This window comes from Rhinolophus sinicus, chromosome 18 (genome assembly GCF_057876585.1).
Source record: "Rhinolophus sinicus isolate RSI-liver-muscle chromosome 18, RSI-T2T, whole genome shotgun sequence".
In the NCBI taxonomy this organism is placed as follows: Eukaryota; Metazoa; Chordata; class Mammalia; order Chiroptera; family Rhinolophidae; genus Rhinolophus; species Rhinolophus sinicus.
This window is the reverse complement of record NC_142518.1, coordinates 35,629,156-35,651,157: the sequence shown is the minus strand read 5'-3', so window position 1 is coordinate 35,651,157 and position 22,002 is coordinate 35,629,156. Positions and strand designations below refer to the sequence as shown.

Below are 22,002 nucleotides of genomic sequence, written 5' to 3'. Positions count from 1 at the left end.
GCAAATTGAGAGTATCTCCTGTTTTTATATCTTTTGGTTTTGGCCAGGGCCAAGTGTTTTAAGTATTTTCTCTCTTACGTAGAATCACTGTTTCCAGTTCATTCTGAAGTACATTAAATGCTTATTCTGTAAAATTCAGAGATTGAATGTTTTCCAGTCTTAACTAAGTTTAGAACTTGGAAATAAGTTAGTATACAGCATGGCTATATTCATTTTGACATATAAACAACCCCAAATGGGTTTAATCCTTTTTTAAAAAATTAACATTAGCAATGTTTGAAGTATCATTCCTAAAATGAAACTTCAGAATGGAATGGAACTCGTTGTCTTGGGTTTATTAGAACTTCTCAGCAGAGAGCTGTGGCAAGTGGAGCAGCATGGATGACAGGAATGTTTTACAAGGAGGTTATTGAATGGACCAGGAAATGCTGCCACAGATAAATAAGGTGGGTGTGCAGAAGCCAAACCGTACAGGAACTGATAGACTCTTAGCTATTTGGCTTTAACTTAAAAAGGAACTTGGGTTTTTAGCTTTGACATAAAAAGAGGAATCTAGAAGTTATTGAATAACTAACCTTTTCATTTGAGCAGTAAAGGTCTTGAGGTGTTGAGTGTGAATCATGAAAACAAAGAGGAAAGCATTTCTTTACTCCTTGCTCAAAGTTACTCCTCTGGATCTTAAGCAGTTTTTTTCAAGTGTGCAGGAGGGTGGGGAATTTTTAATGGTCACCACTGAAGACAATGGATTCCTTGGACTGTAGAGATGATGGCGCACAAAGTAAGGGCTCGATAGATGTATTGAATGACTGAATTTATAAACCTTGTCTTAAAATTTTGGAAAGATAATGAAGCTTGAATCCTGGAAGAAGACGTTTCAAGGAAATAAAGCAAACATTATTTTATGCAATGAGAGTCAAAGCATAGAATCTATTATATAAAGAGATGGTGTCCAACGGAGCTGTAAAATAAGCTCAAGAAAAACTTAGTGTTCATGTGCAGGATGAAAGGTGAAAAGAGGTGTGTGAAGACAATAGGGTGCCATCTAGTGGAATCAATTCACTAGTGGAATCAAATCTTGTGTATTGTACTAAAAACTATTTTAGAAGATTCAGGTTCTTAATAAGACAGCTAACAAATTTATTTCTCAAAGAGTGGGTTTTTTACTTGTTTAGTTTGAACTGATCTTACATTTGCAGAAGAGTTGCAAAAATAGGATACAGAGTTACCATGTACCCATTACCCAGCTTCCTCAATCTAGCATTAACAGTGGTACATTGGTACGTTTATCGAGACCAGGAAATGAACAGTGGTACAGAAATACTAACTAAGCTACAGACTTTATCTGGATTTCACCAGTTTTTCTACTTAATGTCCTTTTTCTGTTCCAGGATCCTATCCAGGATCCCACAGTGCTTTTAGTCAGTCATCATGTCTCCTTTGGTCTTCAATCTGAGATAGTTCTTCAGTTTAAAGAATGTTTATTAAAAAATATTTCTCCTGAAATCTATGTAATTTTACTAACAATTGTCACCCCAATAAATTTAATAAAAAAATAATATTTCTCTAGGGATTGTGGCTGTTGTAAAATGCATTTGATAATATAGGACACTTAGAAAATTAAAAGGTAGTTATAAAATAATTTGCTGTAGAATTATTTGTCCTGCTTATATAGTTTATTCCCCCCAAATCTTTAAAAATAGCTTTTTTATATTTGTAAAGTGCTTTATAGGTTTTACTTATTCTGAAAAGTAGTGAGAGGTAGGAACTAATCTTTGACAATTTTCTCATTTTACTTAAAAGGAAATTGAGCTATAGGGGAGTTTTATATTTTGCTTTAACTTGAACAGCAGTTTCATGCACACTGGCAGGTAGAAAAAAGGCTGACAAATTACACAGCAATTGAAAAGTAAGCCTCATTTTGCCAACAATTTTTATTATGACAGTAATAAATTTTAACATGAAAGAAATCTTCTAAGATTATACTGTCTAATAAATCAAACTTTTTGTTCTTTATAAGTCAGTATCTTAAATGCTTTCAAATGTTCTCAAATTATTTGTCACATTTAAATATCATATATTTACCTAGTTTTTTATATTACATTTTGTGTTCACCACCCAGAGTCAGTTCTACTTCCATCACCATATATGTTATACCTAGTATTTTAAAGTAGTAGTTTGATCTTCTATTCCAAGAGTTCAAAACTAACTTTTTGCTGCTTTGTATATTGAAACAAATATTTCTATTATAAGGTATTTTTAAAAATACAACTGATTTTCGGTCCCTGAACAATATCAATTTTTTGCCCCCAATTAATATAATGGTTTGAAGAATGATTAAAATTAGAAGGTGATATACAAATATGAAATATGAGAATAACAAATGGGAGAACACAGTTTGAGGCTTCTTTTATTGGTTTATGGCTTTATTACTCAGAATATTGCCTTTTTCACTGTGAGTTTATCCCTTGAATATAATGACCACAATGAACTCTTGTGTACCCAAAAGCACCAGAAAGGCCTGGAATTTCCACAGAGGATATAATAACATTTTCCTTTGGTGCTGCTCCACAACCATCTTTGCCAAATCAACTCCAATGTGGTAATGGTATATGAAATGAAACTGCCTTCTGAACAAAGAGCAATGATGCCGAGAGATCCTCCCTCAGCCAACATAGACACCTTATTCGGAAAACTCATCATCAGGCTGATGTTGGCATGAGGGAAGGATGGATGTGCTATGGCTTTAACATGCCAGCACCTATAATAAAGTAACCATGCTGCAGAGGTTGTAGGACATTGGGAAGCTAGTGTGTCTGCTTTCCCAGAATGCTTTTCTCTTGACTAGAAGATACTGTGTTACTTTTCTGTGAATTGCGTAATTGAGCCTTCTATATATTTTTTTTCTCAGCACATTTAATTTCTATCTTTAGTTATGTACGTTAGGTAAAGTTTTTTGAGTTAAAACGAACATAAAATAGAATTGCCTTGCCTTTAAGGCAACTTAGGGAACTAGAGAAATCACTCAAGTTTCTCACCTAGTATTAGGAACCCCTCCTCTCCTTTCATTTCCTTGAGCCCAGGCATCCCAACTGCTAGCTGGGCCACGGGGGGTGGGGGAGAGTTTCCTTTCAACTGGTGCTTTCTTTGCTGACAAAAAATATTCAGTGTGTAATATTTACTCATATATTTGTGGCTGCCAGGTATAAAACATGAAACTTAACCAAAGCCTTGGGGAGATAATAACCCAAGGCCAAGGACTTATTATTTTAGGCCTGTGAGCATTTGTGCAACTGAGCATTTTGCTGTTTGCTCAGTTGCTACCCACACAGGGGCTGGCCCTGCTAGTGTCTAAAGACATGTAAACTACACAATGTAAATCTTATAAAAACGAATTATAAGTATGGTCTCCTGGAACATAGGGGACAAGCATTTTTCAGGCCTATGAATGAAAAGAGGCTTTCCAAATTAATCAATTTACGCAATGTACTACATCATATTACATCTTGTGAACTTAAGAGCTATGTGAACACATTCTGAAGTAAATGAGAGAAATACTTTGTTCACCTATATGCTTGTAAAAATATATGTTCATTCGAGATTGGACCCTTAAATAATTTTTACGTTAAGAAATTTATAGTAATGTTTAGTATGGTTGTGACTTTTTCATGATCATATTTTGACCAGTTAAAGCATTTTTTATTAGTTTCAGGTATACAAAACAATGTCATAGTTAGACATTTATCATTTATGTCCCTCACAAAGTGATAACCCCCACCCCTAATCTACTACCCCTCTGACGTCACATACAGCTACATTTCCACTGTCTCTATTCCTAATGCTGTACTCCGCTAGTTAAAGCATTTTTAATATTTTTGGTTCCCTTTGCATATTTCCTCTCAGAGTACATGGGAAAAATTTATTGGTTCTTTTCCTTGCAGTTGTTTAAAATTAAAAATTTCTTTGTGCTTTTAGAAGAGCTCCTTCAAAATGGTAGAAGTTAGGCATTTTTTATGCGTAGTGTTGAGGTCCAAAGAAATGAATTGGAGTGAGAAAAGAGGGGTTCATGCTCCCCTTAGAAATACTGAGATAGAGTTTCACTTTGCAGTTACATTTTATGTTAGTACAAATCCGCTTATTCCTAATTTTATTTCATTGACTCAGCGTAGGTGTTTCAACTTTTTGCTACAGTAATAGTTCCTCAGTTTTAAAATATTGACTTTTATCATTGCAAACCAAGAACATTTCAAGTAGTTATAGAACAAGCCTGTTTTAATGACTGAAACTGTTAAACTGTTCCCTAGGCTGGTCATTGTTCTGTCCTTTTTTAATCCTTATGCACTGTGAGTGAGTGGTCTCTCTGTTTATCTACTCTGTACAGTTCTTAGTGCTTAATAAATACTGAATATTCTATAACTACATTGGGTTCCCAGAGCATGTAGCATCAGTTTTAAGGCCCACGAAAGTCTGTGCAGTGTTTAGTGAATACTAAGATTTTTCTGTGTTGGAATTTATGAAATATACATTTTTCTTCTTGTACTCTAAATACCCGATGCTTTTGAAATAGGCTGGTCTTGGTTATATACTGTTTTCATGACTGCCTCCATTATTATTTGAGAATGTTACAAAATGAGGCCTTTGCTGTCATGTTAATAACTTGATTATAATTTGAGGTTTTTATAATTTGCTTATATCACAAAAATATTTGTGATACATCCATCAGTGCTAAATCAGAGCACTCTCCTTCCTTTCCTTTCCTTTCCTTTCCTTTCCTTTCCTTTCCTTTCCTTTCCTTTCCTTTCCTTTCCTTTCCTTTCCTTTCCTTTCCTCTTTCCTTTCCTTTCCTTTCCTTTCCTTTCCTTTCCTCTTTCCTTTCCTTTCCTTTCCTTTCCTTTCCTTTCCTTTCCTTTCCTTTCCTTTCCTTTCCTTTCCTTTCCTTTTTCCTTTCCTTTCCTCTTTCCTTTCTGCAGGGCGATCCCCATGCAGGGATCGAACCAGCAACCTTGGTGCTACCAGCACCATGCTCTAACCAACTGAGCTAACTGGCCATCCCCGGCGTACTCTTTTAAGCCTTGGATTTTCTTTGTGGACATCTTGCATTCCTACCTGTGGTCTAAGCAAGGGTGTTAGATTAGCATGCAGCAGTGGGTCCCGAGCAAGCTACAGACTCAATACTGTGCTCATCTTATGTGATTGTAACAACCACATACTTAGCAAGAGAGTTCCCAGCCTGTAATTTTAAAATATTAAAATTACATATTAAAAATATGTAATATTTAAAATATTAAAATCTACTTAAGATATTAAGACAGGCCTTGGCCAACATTAGAGAGGTTGTCTGGGAAATGGAGTGTCAGAAATTTGATTAAAAGAAGAGGGAAGAAATGTGATCTGTCCTGTTTGGGGTGAACTATGGCGTCTAGAAAATTTTCCTTTAAGTCTGCATTAACTTGTGTTATATTTTTTAAAACTTTTATTTATTTATTTAAGGGTGTTTTTCCAGGACCCATCAGATCCAAGTCAAGTAGTTGTTTCAATCTAATTGTGGAGGGCACAGCTCACAGTGTCCCACATGGGGATCTAACTGGCAATCTTGTTAAGAGCACCGTGCTCTAACCAACTGAGCTATTCGGACGCCCCAACCTGTGTTATTTTTTAAACCCTTGTCCCTCTTACCCTTCTCAGGAACCACATATTAAAACACATGCATATTTGGTAATAAAATATCTGGCCTACAGGGTAGTAAGAGTGATTTCTGTGTTCAGAAAGAGAAGCATAGTGTTTTAGAATTAGCTACTTCCATCCCTCTGCTTTTTTTGTTTTAATTTTATTGGGGGAATATTAGGGAACAGTGTGTTTCTCCAGGGCCCATCAGCTCCAAGTCATCCTTCAATCTAGTTGTGGAGGGTGCAGCTCAGCTCCAAGCCCAGTTGCCATTTTCAATCTTTGGTTGCAGGGGGTGCAGCCCACCATCCCATGTGGGAATTGAACCGGCAACCTGTTGAGAGCTTGTGCTCTAACCAATTGAGCCATCCTGCAGCCCCTCTGGAAAATCAGTGTCAACTTGTTGTCTTCAATCTAGTTGTGGAGGGCGCAGCTCACTGGCCCAAGTGGGAATCTAATGGGCAGCTCTGTCGTTCAGAGCTCGTGCTCTAACCAGCTGAGCCATCTAGCTAACCCGTCTCTCTGCTTTTTTAAACAGATGGAGAAACTGAGTCCCGAAAGGTTGCAACATCCTTGAGGTTATAGAAAGGACTAAAGCAGCATATGGCTTATCTAGGAAAATGAACAACTTCTACTTGATTGGTGCCCTCTTGAAGAGAAATATTTTTGCTCAGCTTTCGGTGAGTATTGACTTTCTGATTACAGCACTTAAGATTAAAAAAAAATGTTAAACTTACATTGAAAAAAATACATGTGGTGTTTTCAAAATGGAGGCTTTCAGTAACATTTAGATCTATCCATATGTTACAGTTTAGGCCAAATTAACCAGCCAATTTCAGACCTATTTTTTTGGAAAGCTTAGGTATATATTCACTCAGTTTCTGTCAAATCACAGTTTATGAAAGTTATTTCCAAACGGCCTTTCAGTTGCTGGTTAAATTAAGGATGCTTCTCTGAGGAAGAAGTCATGTGCTCCTAATTCGGGCTGGCCATTCTTTCCTGGTACTCTATGCTGTGCCTGCCTTTCACTCACCTCTGAAGCATCATGCTCTCTGTGTCCTGACTGCTTCCTTTTTGTCCTCAAGTACCTGGCTTCTGGAGGGTCAGGGCCCGAGGGCTCAAGGCCAGGTGGAGGAACCCACCAGGTAGCTTTGTGTGCCCACCCACCACTGGAGAGTCAGTGAGCAAGATGCCTTGCTGGAAAGCTCCTCTGGGATTCCAGTCAGAAGCCCGGGTAGAGAATTCTTGCTGTAATTTAGTGGAAGGACTCATTTGTTTGGGAAGAAATGCAAAAAGTGACATGGATGACAGAAACCTCTACTTGGGATCCATATTTGAAGTCAAAGGAGAATGAGAGGTTTTCTCAAATTGTCATGGGTTTTTTCATTTGTTGAACACCTGTTGTGTACCAGGCTCTGAAACAGTGTTGCCACATTTAATCCTTACTGTGACACCGAGGAAGAAATTATTGGCCTTATTTTAGATATGAGGCCATAGATACTTAAGAGAGGCATTCAAGTCATTTGCCCAAGGTCACATAACTAGTAAACAATAGAAGGTATGCATTATTCTCACATGTCTGATTTCACCAAACCATACCAAGGAAAAATAATAAAATGGATGTTTGCTTTGATATTTCCTTTCTTATTTGCATATCAGTATGGATAACAAGATAGTGATTTTTCAGGGCATGTATTTTTAGTGTTTTGTCTGAGATTATGCATTTATTCAAAAAGCATTTTTGGCCTCCCACTAGTTGCCAGGCTCTGTACGAGGTGCTCTGGATACAGCAGTGAACATATATGAAAACAAGTATTTTATCAAGTGCTGAGATAAAACTAGAAGCTTTATCTGTGCATATTTCATATTGTCCCTTCTTTACTATTAAGGCATTGAAACACAGAGCCCTGGATTGATCATTGTCCTTTTCCCACTGACTCACAGAGTTTCTGAACTTGACAGTGTACTTGTGAAGTTACTTAGCCAGCTCTTGAAGGTGTGGGGGAAATGTGAACCAAACCATTCCATTAATAATTTTCAAGGAGGGAGATTTCATTAAGCCTTTGTAATACCCGCTGCTTTAGACTGTATCTGTTGTGGTACTGAATTATTTCTGTCCCATCAGAGTTGGTTGGTATAAATAAACATTTTTAAAATCTTAAATGCTCTACCTTTAACAAATATAAGTACCTTCAGAGGTTTTGAAATAACAAGCTGTCATGCAGGATGTCAGGCGGGGTCTCAGCTCCTGCTGCCCACCTAAGGTGAGGCCAAAAAGGAACACCTACAGAGCCATGGATAGGAGAGTCACACCACTATAGTCTCGCTGGTGGCTGGGTTGGAGACACAGGAAGCAGGAGCCACACTATCCACAACCTGCTGTCCACTTCTCTCTGCCAACCAACCCCACTTGCTAGCGGCAATCCGCCGTGCTAACTGCAATCCGCTCTTGCTAGCTTAGCCACCATCTTCTTAGCAACCCCCATTTGCTGCTAGCGTAGCCATGGCAGTTATATTAGTGGCCAATGGCTCACTGGTTACAGCTGACGGGCAACTAGCCACAGCTGATGGCCACCCAATCACAGTTGATGACATTTACTACCCGAGTGAGTACCTTTCCACGTGAGGGTGAGAGCCTGGAAACTGCACTCCTGGTTCTGTTCTCACACAAGCCATGAGCCCAGGCAGGTGGTCTGTTACCAGTTTGGTACTATTGTGTTCTGAATCCTAACCTCTATGGTGACAGCTTCTGATAATTACTTCTGCTTTTCTGTCTCAAATTATTTGTTCAGTTTACCCCACTTATTAACAATGTAGTTTAGAAAGCTTCTGGGAACGTTTCTTCTAGCAGTTATCTCAGCCACTTGGTAGGTGACTTTACTTTTTTTTCCTTCCAAAAGGCTCTGTTCTTCACACAGAATCTTATACGTGTACCTACTTTTTCTTTTGTTGATTGTTATGGTTAAAAGAGCCTGACTTCCTACCATGTCTCCCCAGCAGAATAAGACCTAACTGGAAAATAAGCCCTAGCATCAGTTTCAGGATTATATCCCCTGAACATAAGCCCTAATGCATCTATTGAAGCAAAAATTAATGAGACCTGGTCTTATTTTCGGGGAAACATGGTATCAGTTCATGGGCTACAGACTGGAGTTTGGTTTATTAAACTCTCCCATGTGGTAACTTGCCGTTTGCATAGCTTAAATGATGACCACTTTCACCTCCAGTCTCAAATTGCGTGATTGTATTTATCCCTTGAAAGTGTAGGGGAAAATCAGACACATTAAATGCTTCCATCATGAGAGTACCAGTTGTGGAGGAAATGTCTCCCGAAAGAATAACTTTGTCAAATTTTCGTAGAAGTTTCCCATTGAAAGTGTTTTATTTGTCAGTTTCTGAGGTAAAACTAGGAGCCTTATTTGTGCATGTTTCATCATGTCCTTTCTTCACTATTGAGATGTGGAAACATAGAATACTAGATTTATTCATTCCTTGCTCTGTAGAACTACCTGGTTTACTCATAGAGCCCCTGCTCTCTGAAGAGTCATGCTGGTTGCTGGAGCCACTTTCAGGGTCTTCGTGGCTCCAGGGCTATCTCCCCTAAAGTATTGGCATCATGCTTGGCTTGAGTCACTTCATACTGGCTCCTTCATCCTGGTCTTGGTCCAACAAAGCAAAGTGCCCATGGCTAGAATCGTGACTTTAAATGTCTGTCTTTTTTGTGTAACTCCGTAGTATACTAACGTGACATTCTCCTCCATGTACCTTTCTAAAATTGTGCTTCAGATGTACAACAAAAGCAATCTCTGGGTTGCAGACTTAACATGAAATTTCACTCAATCATCGAAATTCCCCAGTTTTCCAAGGTGAAATTTTTCTATTGGGATTACTATGACTGGAACTAGTAGTACACTGTGGTACTTGGGAAGATTTAAGGCAATGTATTTAGATTCCTTGCATTTCTTCTTAGTAACTTAACACTCATTTCCACTTTTAGTTATTTGTGTAATTCTTTAATGTCTGTATTCCCCACTGAAGTTAAAATTTCACGACGACAGAACCTGTCGTCACATTGCCTCACATACATAGTACCTGTCCAGTCAATACTTGTTTTGTTTGTAGAGAGCATTGTGCTGGGACCCTGGAACTGGGCTCCGATCCCAGTTTTGCCTCAAGGTATGCACCCTTGGGGTTAGTCTTTTCCCCCAGTTAGACCACAGTCTCCTCATCTGTGAGATAAGGGCCTTGGCAGGGAGATTCATGAGGTCGCTTTCAGCTTTATGAGTCTCATTTGTGTCTAACTAAATGGAGGAAGAATTGCAGCCAGTCAGTTGGATGCCATAACTTTGTTTCCAAAACCAGGGTGACTCCATGGAAGTGCCCCTAGGCTGGGAATGGATGGCCCATTGCCTTCCCAAGGAGCGTATGCCAGAACCAGAGTCACCTCCTTTGGGACATCTGAGGGCAGTATTTTCCAAATTTTTTTCTGTAGAAGCTGAATTCTCTTCAAAATAATAAAAGAATTAAAAAGACTGCTCATTATGTGTGGGCAGAAGACATGTCAGCAGTAAACCTATGCCCCCAGTATTTGCTTGCCTGTAAGATGGAGGAAAGTTGCTAGTGGGAGTTTAGGTGGAGACCCTGTGGCTTTCCTTGGCCAGCTTTACACTTAGACCTGACTACAACCCCCACACCTACCTGTCAACCTCGCCCCACCTCCAGCCCCATATTTTCCAGCTACTTTATAGAATAACATTTCAAATCCTCTGCCCCTGCCAGGTAATAGGGATATGAATGACTGTAATAACTATATTGGTATGTGACAGGCCAATCTCTCAGAAGCTAGGAGCCTGAAATTAATCTCTACCCTCCCCTGAGCCCCCCTGAACCTCGTCCTGTCTTCCTCTCCCTACCATTATCTGATTCTTGTCAAGAAGATTGGAGAAAACCTGGAAAATCTTGTATAAAACCTCTTCTGTAATCCAGGGGGGAATCAAACTTGAGAATTCAACATGAATTTAACACCAATTCCTAAAAAAAACCAAAAGCAAAAAAACTACATCCTACCACCTCCGATGAAATTGATAATCCGAATAGTCCTGTAATTATTAATAAAACTGGATTCATAGTAAAAAACCTGAAGATGAAATCTCCAGACCCATGGTTTAGCTGATAAATTTTAACAAACATGTACTGAAGAACTAACACCCATTTTAAAGCAGCCTCTTTCATAAGTAGAGGGAAAATTTCACAACTTATTTTTATAAGGCCAGGATTACTTTGATACCAAAGATGGCAAAAGAAAATGAAAACTACAGACCAATATCCCTCATGAATATCGATTTAAAAAAATCCTCCAGAAATATTAGTAATATTAGTCAAATATGTATATATAATTGTTCATAATATTCCCTTATGCTTTTAATGTATGTGTGATCTGTGATACCCCCCCTTCATTCCTGATATTAATAAGTGGTGGTTTTTTTTTTCATTTGTCAGTCTTGCCTAGAGGCTTAACACTTAACTGATATTTTCAAAGAACCAGCTTTTGTTGCCATTTTTTCCCTTTCGCTTTCAATTTCTACCCTTTGTCATACATAGCTTTCCTTCTTGCTTTGGGAGTGTTTTGTTCTTCATTTTCTAGTTTCCGCAGGTTGGAAGCTTAGATTATTGGAGACTTTTTTTCCAATATGAACCTTTAATGTTATAAATTTCCCTATAAGCACCATTTTAACTGCATAACACATATGTTGATATGTTGTATTTTGATTTTGTTCAATTCAAATGTTTTTCACGTGAGGCTTTCTCTTTGAATCAGACTTTATATCATATTTCATACATTATTTAGAAGTATGTTGTACAATTTCCAAGTACTAGGAAATTTTACTTACTGATTTTTAGTTTAATTTTATTATGATTTGAAGACATACTTTGTGGTATTTCAATTCTTCTAAATTTGTTAAAGTTATCAGAGTATGGTTTATCTTGGATGTTTTGTGTATACTTTAAAAGAATTCATATTCTGCATTAGTTTAGAATTATTTTTTTAAATTTATTGGGGTGACAATTGTTAGAAAATTACATAGATTTCAGGTGTACAATTCTGTATTACATCATCTATAAATCCCATTGTGTGTTCACCACCCAGAGTCAGTTCTCCTTCCATCACCATATATTTGATTCCCCCTTACCCTCATCTCCCACCCCCCACCCCCCTTACCCTCTGGTAACCACCAAACTATTGTCTGTGTCTATGAGATTTTGTTTCTCATTTGTTTGTTTTGTTCTTTTGTTTTTGGTTTATATACCACATATCAGTGAAATCATATGGTTCTCTGCTTTTTCTGTCTGACTTATTTCGCTTAGCATTATACTCAAGATCCATCCATGTTGTCACAAATGTTCCTATATCATCTTTTCTTACCGCCGAATAGTAGTCCATTGTGTATATATACCACAACTTCTTTATCGGTTCATCTATCGAAGGACACTTTGGTTGTTTCTATGTCTTGGCCACCGTAAACAAAGCTGCAATGAACATTGGAGCACACATATCTTTATGGATAAATGTTTTCAGATTTTTTGGGTAGATACCCAGGAGAGGGATTGCTGGGTCATATGGTAATTCTATTCATAAGTTTTTGAGGAACCTCCACACTGCCTTCCATAACGGCTGCACCAGTCTGCATTCCCGCCAACAGTGTATGAGGGTTCCTTTTTCTCCACAGCCTCTCCAACACTTGTTACTATTGGTCTTCTTGATGATAGCCATTCTGACTGGGGTGAGGTGATATCTCATTGTGGTTTTTATTTGCATTTCTCTGATGACTAGTGATGTTGACCATTTTTTCATGTGTATTTGCCATGTGTATGTCTTCTTTGGAGAAATGTCTCTTCAGGTCGTCTGCCCATTTTCCAATTGGGTTGTTTGTTTTTGTGTTGTTGAGTAGCATGAGTTCCTTGTATATTTTGGATATTAGCCCCTTATAGGAGGCACTGTTTGCAAAAATCTTCTCCCATTCAGTTGGTTGCCTCTTTATTTTGTCGATGGTTTCTTTTGCTGTGCAGAAGCTTTTAAGTTTCATATAGTCCCACTCGTTTATTTTAGCTTTTACTTCCCTTGCCTTTGGAGTGAAATCCATAAAACGCTCTTTGAACCCAAGGTCCATAAGTTTAGTACCTATGTTTTCTTCTATGCAGTTTATTGTGTCAGGTCTTATGCTTAAGTCTGATCCATTTTGAATTGATTTTGGTGCATGTTGACAGATAGCAGTCCAGTTTCATTCTTTTTCACGTGGCTAGCCAATTCTCCCAGCACCATTTATTGAAGAGGCCGTCTTTCCTCCATTGTATATTTTTTGCTTCTTTGTCAAAAATTGTCTGTCCATATTTAAGTGGTTTTATTTCTGGGTTCTCAATTCTATTCCATTGGTGTATGTGTCTATTTTTCTGCCAGTACCATGCTGTTTTGATTATTGTAGCCCTGTAGTACAAGCTAAAGTCAGGGAGTGTGATACCTCCAGTATTGCTCTTTTTTCTTAAGATCGCTTTGGCTATTCGGGGTCTTTTGTGGTTGGAAACAAATCTGCTGATTTATTGCTCCATTTATTTAAAAAATGTCATTGGGATTTGATGGGGATTGCATTAAATCTGTATATTGCTTTGGGTAATATGGCCATTTTAACTATGTGGATTCTTCCAATCCATAAGCACGGAATGTCTTTCCATTTCTTTGTGTCTTCTTCAATTTCTTTCAAAAATGTCTTAGTTTTCATCATATAGGTCTTTCACATCCTTGGTTAATATTATTCCTAGGTACTTTATTGTTTTTGCTATAATTGCAAAAGTAGTTTTTTTTTTTTTTTTGTATTTTTCTGAGGTTTCATTGTTAGTATATAGGAATGCAATGAACTTTTGTACGTTGATTTTGTAGCCAGCAACTTTACTGTCTTTGTTGATTGTTTCTAATAGCTTTTTGGTGGAGTCTTTAGGGTTTTCTATATATAGCATCATGTCATCTGCATAGAGTGACAATTTAACTTCTTCATTCCCAATTTGGATGCCTTTTATATCTTGCGTGATTGCTATGGCAGGAACTTCCAACACTATGTTGAAAAGCAGAGATGATAGGACAGCCCTGTCGTGTTCCTGAACTTAGAGCAAAGGGCTTCAGTTTTTCACCATTAATTGAGATTAGCTGAGGGTTTGTCATATATGGCCTTTATTATGTGAAGGTATTTTCCTTCTATACCTGTTTTATTAAGTGTTTTAATCATAAATGGATGTTGTATCTTGTCAAATGCTTTTTCTGCATCAACTGATATATTCATATGATTTTTGTCCTTTATTTTGTTTATGTGATATATCACATTGATGGATTTGTGGATGTTGAACCATCCTTGTGCCCCGGGGATGAACCCCACTTGGTCATGATGAATAATCTTTTTAATGCATTGTTGTATTCGATTTGCTAGAATTTTGTTTAGGATTTTTGCATCGGTATTCATCAGAGACATTGGTCTGCAGTTCTCTTTTTGTGTGTTGTCCTTATCAGGTTTTGGTATCAGGGTAATGTTGGCCTCATAAAATGAGTTATGGAGTACTGTCTCTCCTTCAATTTTTTGGAAGAGTTTGAGCAGGGTTGGTATTAGATCCTCTTTGAAGGTTTGGTAGAATTCACTAGTGAAGCCATCTGGTCCCGGACTTTTGCTTTTGGGAAGGTTTTGGATGACTGATTCAATTTCCTTACTGGTGATCGGTCTGTTTAGATTTTCCAGTTCTTCATGGTTCAGCCTTGGAAGGCTATATGTTTCTAAGAACTTGTCCATTTCTTCTAGGTTATTGAATTTGGTGGCATATAGTCCTTCATAGTATTCTTGGATGATCCTTTGTATTTCTGTGGCATCCGTGATAAGTTCCCCGTTTTCATTTTTGATTTTGTTTATTAGTGTCTTCTCTCTTGTTATCTTAGTGAGTCTAGTCAAGGGTTTGTCAATTTTGTTAATCTTTTCAAAGAACCAGCTCTTCATCATACTAATTTTTTCTATTGTCTTTTTGTTCTCTATTTCATTTAGTTGTGCTCTAATTTTTGTTACTTCCTTTCTTCTGCTGACCTTGGGTTTCACTTGTTCTTTTTTTTCTAGTTTAAGGTATAACATGAGGTTATTTATTTAGGATTTTTCCAAGTTATACTTTGAATTTTGAGACTCCTCTCAGTAATATACAGAAATAGTAGAAAATACCACCAACCAATTGAATCTCGTATTTAAATATATTCTGAGACATCATCAAAATGATGGTGTGAGGTGAGCTGTTGTAAATCTCTTCTGCAATTTACAACTAATCAAACAACTATAACTCCACAAAGGACTCCCTGCACAGCAGACAGGCAAGACGAAGAGGCCCACTACTGAATAAACCTAAAGGTGGGCAAATCGTGCGGGCGGGGAGGAGGGAAGGGAGAAGTGCGGAGCCGGAGCCGCGCGGGCTCAGGACACAGACCTAGCCCAGGGCTGTGAGCTCGCTGCATCCCGGAACTACTGCAACTGTGGGAGAGGGAAGAACTCGGACTGCTAGGGCTGTGTTTATGACCCACAGGGCTAAGGGGACAGCATATAACACGGCTAAAAATAACGCTCAAGGCAGAGACCTCGGAGCAAAACTGAGAGAAGGCTGAACACCGTGGTTTCAGCCTTAATTACCGAGCAGATAGTTTTTTGAGATAGGCCTGTAATATAAATTTCCCTCTTAAAACTGCTTTCGCTGTATCCCAAAAATTTTGGTAGGACGTATTTTCATTGTCATTTGTTTCTGTGTATCTTTTGCCAACAATTCATGGCTCTTGAATCATGACAATGCACCAGCTCAGACAATGTACCAGCTCACAGGACACTGTCTGTGAGGGAGTTTTTAGCCAGTAAACAAATAACTATATTGGAACACCCTCCCTACTTACCTGGTCTGGCCCACAATGACTTCTTTCTGTAACCAAAGGTAAAGGAAATATTGAAAGGAAGACAGTTTGATGACATTCAGGACATTAAGGATAACACGATGACAGTTCTGATGGCCATTCCAGAAAAAGAGTTCCAAAAGTTCTTTGAAGGGTGGGCTAAGCACTGGTGTCAGTGCATAGCTTCCCAAGGGGAATACTTTGAATGTGACCGTAATGATATTCACCAATGAGGTATGTAGCACTTTTTCTAGGATGAGTCTGCAAACTTAATTGTCCAACCTCATACACGGCAAAATACAGTGTTTCATTTTTAAAATTTCTAATTGTTATAGCTTTGATATCTTTCCTCAGATTTTCTATTTTTCCATGGGTTTCAAGATTGCTCATGATTGGTTGCTGGAGCATTATAATAGCTGCTTGAAAGTTTTTCAAATAGTTGAAACATCTATGCCATCTCAGCACTGGCGTCTGTTGATTATCTTTTCCCATGCTGAGTAATTTAGGATTTTATCCAGGACATATTGAATATTATCTTATGAGACTTTGTATCTTGTTTAAATCCCACGAAGAATGTTGATAGTTGTTTTAGCAGTGGACTTGGTTAGGTTCAGAGAGCACGTTCTAACCCACAATTTGTGAGCTGTGGGCCCAATGTCAGTTCAGTTTTCCAAAACTTTCAAGGCTGTTTGCACGTGTCTGGTGTGTGCCACCCCCCAGTGACCCTTCTGGAGCACAGACAGTTCAGTTTCCAAAGTCTTCAGCAATCTGTTTAGGATGAGATCCACACATGCAAAGCTTGTGCGTGAGCCTGGGAGTCCATAAGTATTTTGTGGTAATCTCTTTCCCAAGTCTTCTCCCCTACTCCTCCCCCCGCCACCAAACCCCAGACCCCATGATCTCCAACACTTTGCAATTCCATGGGGCTTCTCTTTTTTGGTCATTTAGCCAGAAGGCTTGAGATTACTCTGCTCTGCCCTGTACTTCCATAACTATGTCCACATCCCTGGGGCCAAAACAACTGGAGAACAGAGAGACTGAAAAAAATGGTGGGTTTGGGCCCCATGCTCTTGGGACCACAGCTCCACTGAGCCCAAGGGTAGGTTCCCCTCCCTCAGAATTTTGGTCCTTCAGACTGTCTTGCCATTTAGGGGCTGTGGCCTGAGAGAACAGAAAGAAGGGGGAAAATGGGTGATATTACCCCACTCTCTGAGCATTAGGAGTTCTCTTTCCTGCTTCCTGAGCCAGAGCTACAGGGAATCTCCTGGCTGTTTCTCAGCACTGAGTGCCTGCTGACAGTGTGAGTTCAGGCTTGGGGCATAATGGAGGAAAAAGTAATGGTAAACTAACTGCCAGTTTGGGAGGTATTTTGAATTCTAATCTTGCCTAATCGGCCTGCTACTATTTATTTTTCAGAGTTCTTGATTAGCTGCTCAGGACAGTCTTTTCCAGTTTTATAGTTGGGTTCACTGGGAAAGACAGATGGAGTGTGCTCACATCATCTTATGCAGAATTGGAACTTTTATGTCTGTTACTGAATATGTAGAATAGTATGTCTCTAAACAATGGATGAATGAACTCTTTACTGTTACTCTACCCAGCTTTTTTTTTTTAAACATTTTTGCTTGAAAAACCATTCTTTAGCCCCTGCATGCATTTTAGGAGGAAGGTGAGATTAATACTACCAATCAATATCGTTGTTTCTATCTGATGAAACAAACGAAAATGCTTCTTTCTTGACTCTACGACTAAAACTAAATGCCGAGTATTTTTTCTCATTAACCTATTTATTAAAATAGTTCTTTTTCAAAGAGTTATACATAGGAGTCAGATTTCTGAAATCCTTTTAATCCAATGGAAAAAAGGACCATGAAATTAATGCTTATGTAAATCTGAATCCAAAGGGCACCCTCTTTACTAATGAAGTACTACTTTTCTTTTCTCTTTTTTTTCTTTTATTTATTTTAAGAAGTACTTCTTTAATGAAGAGAGCTTTGTTGTATAAATTTTTCAGTGCTACGTTTTAGAGTCTAGATGTTGTATGCACTTATAATTCCTGGAAGTGATTATTGTGCTAATAGTTAAAATAGTTAAAATCAGAGGACAAGCCTCTATGAAAATCCGAACTGAAATTGAAAATACTTCCCTAGCTAAATGGTTAAAGGTGTTAGCAGGGTGGTGAATGATATTCAAAGACCTGTTGTTCTGGAGGGGTGGGGAGCAGGAAGCTCAGTTGGTGTTAGAGGAGAATGGAATGTTTTAGGGAGTAGGGGTTTGTCATTTCCAGGAGCAGGGCGGGCAGCACAGTGGGAAGGTCTGGCTCCAGCCCGAGCCCACTCACAGGATGTCAGAGGGAAGTGTGACTAAGGTCATGGTCACGGCTATGCCACGTGGTGGGCCAGCTGGAGCCAGAGCAGGGGCTGGTGTGGCCACACATCCTGAATTTCCATGGTCTAATGCAGTGGGCTTGAAAGAAAGGGTGGATGCAGGATGCTGGCTGGGCGTTCTCAGTGCGTGGGATGTATGTCTTAAGTGACAGTGGGTGGAGATTACAGCATTTCATCTGCTTTTCCTTTGACACCTTTTAAAGATGCAACCCACGCTTTTCAAGGGTTTATGCCTATATCTGCTAGAGGAGTCTTAAACCCTTCAACATTCTTAGAAGCATAAGGAAAAATTTTGAGTACCATTTACAACAAATATGGAAATTTAAAATTAGATTGAGAATTTGAAATGCTGTTCATATTAAGCAGTTTATTAGGGGATTATTTTGAAATCCTTATGTAATTTAAAGAGGTTTCCACATCTGAAAAGGATACATATGTTTCTCTTTGGAGAAGGGCTATTCAGGATGTTCAGCAGGTTGGGTCTCAGAATTGCAGTAGCTTTATGGTGTTGTCATCCAGTTTGACAGATTGAATGTGCACTTAGAGGAAATGGAATATATTTTTAATTGCTGGAATGTATTGTACTTAAGGAACATGGGAGGGTGTATGTCAGGTTTCAGCTGTGATAAATATGTGCTGATGATTTTTCAGCTGGGGCGTGCTTACACTCGGCCTCTACTTGAACAATGTCCAGTATTTACTGATTGTAAAAAAGTTAATGAGTCTTCAAAAATTGGTGTGCAATTCTTATTTTCAGTTAAGATTTGAGGTCTCACGTCAATTTTTTAATTTCTTAATTTAGAAAAAATTATAAAAAAGTATAATCCTGTCCGTCCAACAAATTATTTTTAAAAAAATGCTTTAAGACATGAGGAAAGGGATTTTCTTTAGATACTAGGTAGTTTGAATACAAATTATTTGAGTTCAAGTATCACCATAGAAACTTGGGTGGGAGGCTGTAAGTACTGTGGGCTGTGACTGTTAGACATCGTTGTTGAGGATGCTGTGTTTTAAAGACCATGCCTCCTGGCATGAATTCATTAAAGTGTAAAAAACATTTCCTTCAAAGTACTGTACTAAGTGTTTATGTAGTCCTAGTGTTCTTCCTGAAAATTAAGACTAGCCTTCCTCCTATGGAGAGAATAGATAGAAGAAATCACAATTTGTAGTTATATTATTTTGAATGCAATGTCATATTCAAAATACGTGAGCTTACTGTTATCTGCTTAAGCTACAAATTCCGAACAGGAAGGGAGAGTGGGAACCAACATTTTTTTGTTAGGGTGCAGGTCACCCTGTCTACTTATGGTTTCTTTTAATTTTCACAACTGTTCATTGAACTTAATTGATAGATAAGAAAGAAAAAGCATAGATTATTGAATTTGGCTTTTGTTGTGTGGGGGTCTTAGGGAGAGGGAGAGGCTGCACAGATAGGGACGTAAAACAGTGGTTCTGAGCTGTGGATGACTTTGCCCCCTAGGGGACATTTGACAATACCTGGAGCCTTTTTTTGTTTTTGTTTGTTTTTTGGTTGTCACGACTGACAAATGGAGATGCTATTGTCATCTAGTGGGTGGGGGTCAGGGATGCTGCTAAACATCCTACAATGCACAGAAAAGTGCCCCCACCCCCCACCAAATGATGTGGCCCCAAATGTCAACATCGCCAATGTTGAGCAACCATGACTTAAAATTAACATAGAAATTAAAACCAATGTCTTCTCTGCCTCACTGAGATGTGTGGAAGAAACTTTAGCCTGACTCACCCATCTAAGCAAATAGCTAGATCTAAATACTATTTCTAGACATCTCAAGGAGTAGAAAGTATCGCTTACTAACAAAAAGGGTTTACATGTGATTTCCGAGGTCCATTATTTTTTAGGTTTTTACTTTCAGGATATACTACTTCTTCTGAAGCCCAAATTTCTCACTGTATAATTATGGCATATTTAACTTGCACTCGATCCCTCTATCATGAAGGTAATAATTAGCTGGTGACTATTCTGTGCAAAGTATTCTTTTGTCCAAGAGGGTGCTATTTCATTGTCCCTGAGCTTTAGGAGCCGTTAACCAACCAGTAAGGAGTCCTACAGTGTATGAACATTGTTTAGATCATTACTAAACATAAAAAAACACAAGTTCGCAAAGTCAGAATATAATGCACTGTAAGGATACAGTTTTGTATCATTAATATGTGGTTCTTATTAATAAATACTTAAGTTCTATAAATGTTTAGCTTGTACCTGGAGATTCAGAGATTCAGTTGCAAAATCTCCGTAATTTAGAGTTTCTGTGCTCCTATCTGCCATTCAAACAAGTTCCCTTCCCCGTTCCAAGTGGTTATAGAAGAGGTAACGTATCCATAGTATCTGGCTCAATGCATCATTCTTAGGCATTTTGGAGCACTTAACCACTGTTTTAAATGTCAGAACATTAAAATTAATGAAGAAATGGAATGGAACTGAGGCAAGAGAAGAGAGCTAGAAAGCTGAGAAAGATAAGGTTTGTGAAGAATGGGAAGAGTGTCAGATAAGCCAACAAGTTCATTCTGCATATCAGAAATATTTGTGATCACCTAGCAAGTGAGTTCTTTAGGCACTTGGGGATGCAGTAGAGGGGGGGAGGGGATTGGATTTAGCCAGATCTGAAAGGCAGATGGGGAACAGCAAATATAATAATCTAGGCTCCTGATTTTATAAAATAAAACATTTTAGTGTAGTCCTGGGAAACCAGATGTCTATTTCTGTTTTAATTAGGAACTGTGCTTTAGTTACCTGAGAAAGAAAGGGGCTCTGCCCTCTTCAATTTATATTTAAAAGGATACTACCACTATCTACACCAAAAAAAGATATATGGGTATAAGATAATACAAATGGAGCTCTCTTCTCAATTATAGTCATTGAATTTCAATTAAAAAATAAAGCTTACCCATATATTATCTTTTTATTTTATTTTCTTAAAAACACTATTAAATTTTTTTTTTCCACTGAGGAATATTGAAGAACAGTGTGTTTCTCCAGGGCCCATCAGCTCTAGGTCATTGTCCTTCAGTCTAGTGGGGGGGGGTGCGGGGGGGGGCGCAGCTCACTGGCCCATGTGGGAATTGAACCGGCAACCCTGCTGTTCAGAGCTCTGTGCTCTAACCAACTGAGCCATCCGGCTACCTACCCCCCATATTACCTTTTAAATTGTTGAACATGGACATGCAGATTTTTTGTTGTGGTTCACTGAATATTAGTCTTCCATTTGCTGACAATTTAAATTCCACAGAGAAATATAAAGCAACCTAACCATTTGAAATAATTTAAAAATACATCTCTTGGCCTGAAAAGATTTACATATTATATTGTTCCTCTATTTTCCTAATGATCTTTTTAACTTCCTGCAGTGAGAGAGTTTACTGAAAAGGGTGGTAAGTAATTTTCACTCAGTGTCTTGTTTTTGTTTTCCCTCAGTTTCAATCTCTCAAAAGAACCATTTACAGCTTTTTAAAAATAACTTGGTCTTAGTTATAATCTTATCTGCTTTTAACAGGGTGGTTCTGAGTGAGGTACTTGCCTTCTAATACCAATTTTAGTAACTTTTAAAATGAAGGAGAAAAAACAGTGGTGGAGGGAATAGATAAAACGATTACTGGCAAAAATAATCTTTGAAGCCAATTAGGGATACGTGGCGTTCATTATACTATTCTCTCTACTTTTGTCCAGTGTTTTAAGAATTCTCATAATGAAAATGTTTTAAAAAGCCAGCAGAAATAGATCAAACTAAACCTTGTTCCAGGACTACTGTAGGTGTTTTTTAAAGGTCAGCAGGAAGATCTGAATATGGGATTAGCTCAGGAAAGTCTGGAGTAAGTGGAAGATGAAGGGAGTAGGTGTGAGTGTTTGAGGAGGGGTGCAGATAGAAATTCCTTAGCTGTGACTAGTGAGTCCTAATCCACCCAGACCTGGCTCTCGTATAAACCCTCTGGTAAATGGATTTTTCCAATGAAACCTGTCTCATC

General features: G+C 38.3%; 1 long non-coding RNA gene across 2 annotated transcripts in view; it reads left to right on the top strand.

The window, feature by feature from the left end:
• Positions 1–22,002, top strand: part of LOC141569653 (uncharacterized) — a 201,553-nt gene that overhangs the window by 39,708 nt on the left and 139,843 nt on the right. For both annotated transcript variants that reach the window (XR_012493365.2, XR_016019953.1), the window contains exon 4: positions 6,200–6,341. This is a non-coding gene — a long non-coding RNA (uncharacterized LOC141569653). The remainder of the gene's footprint in view (positions 1–6,199; positions 6,342–22,002) is intronic.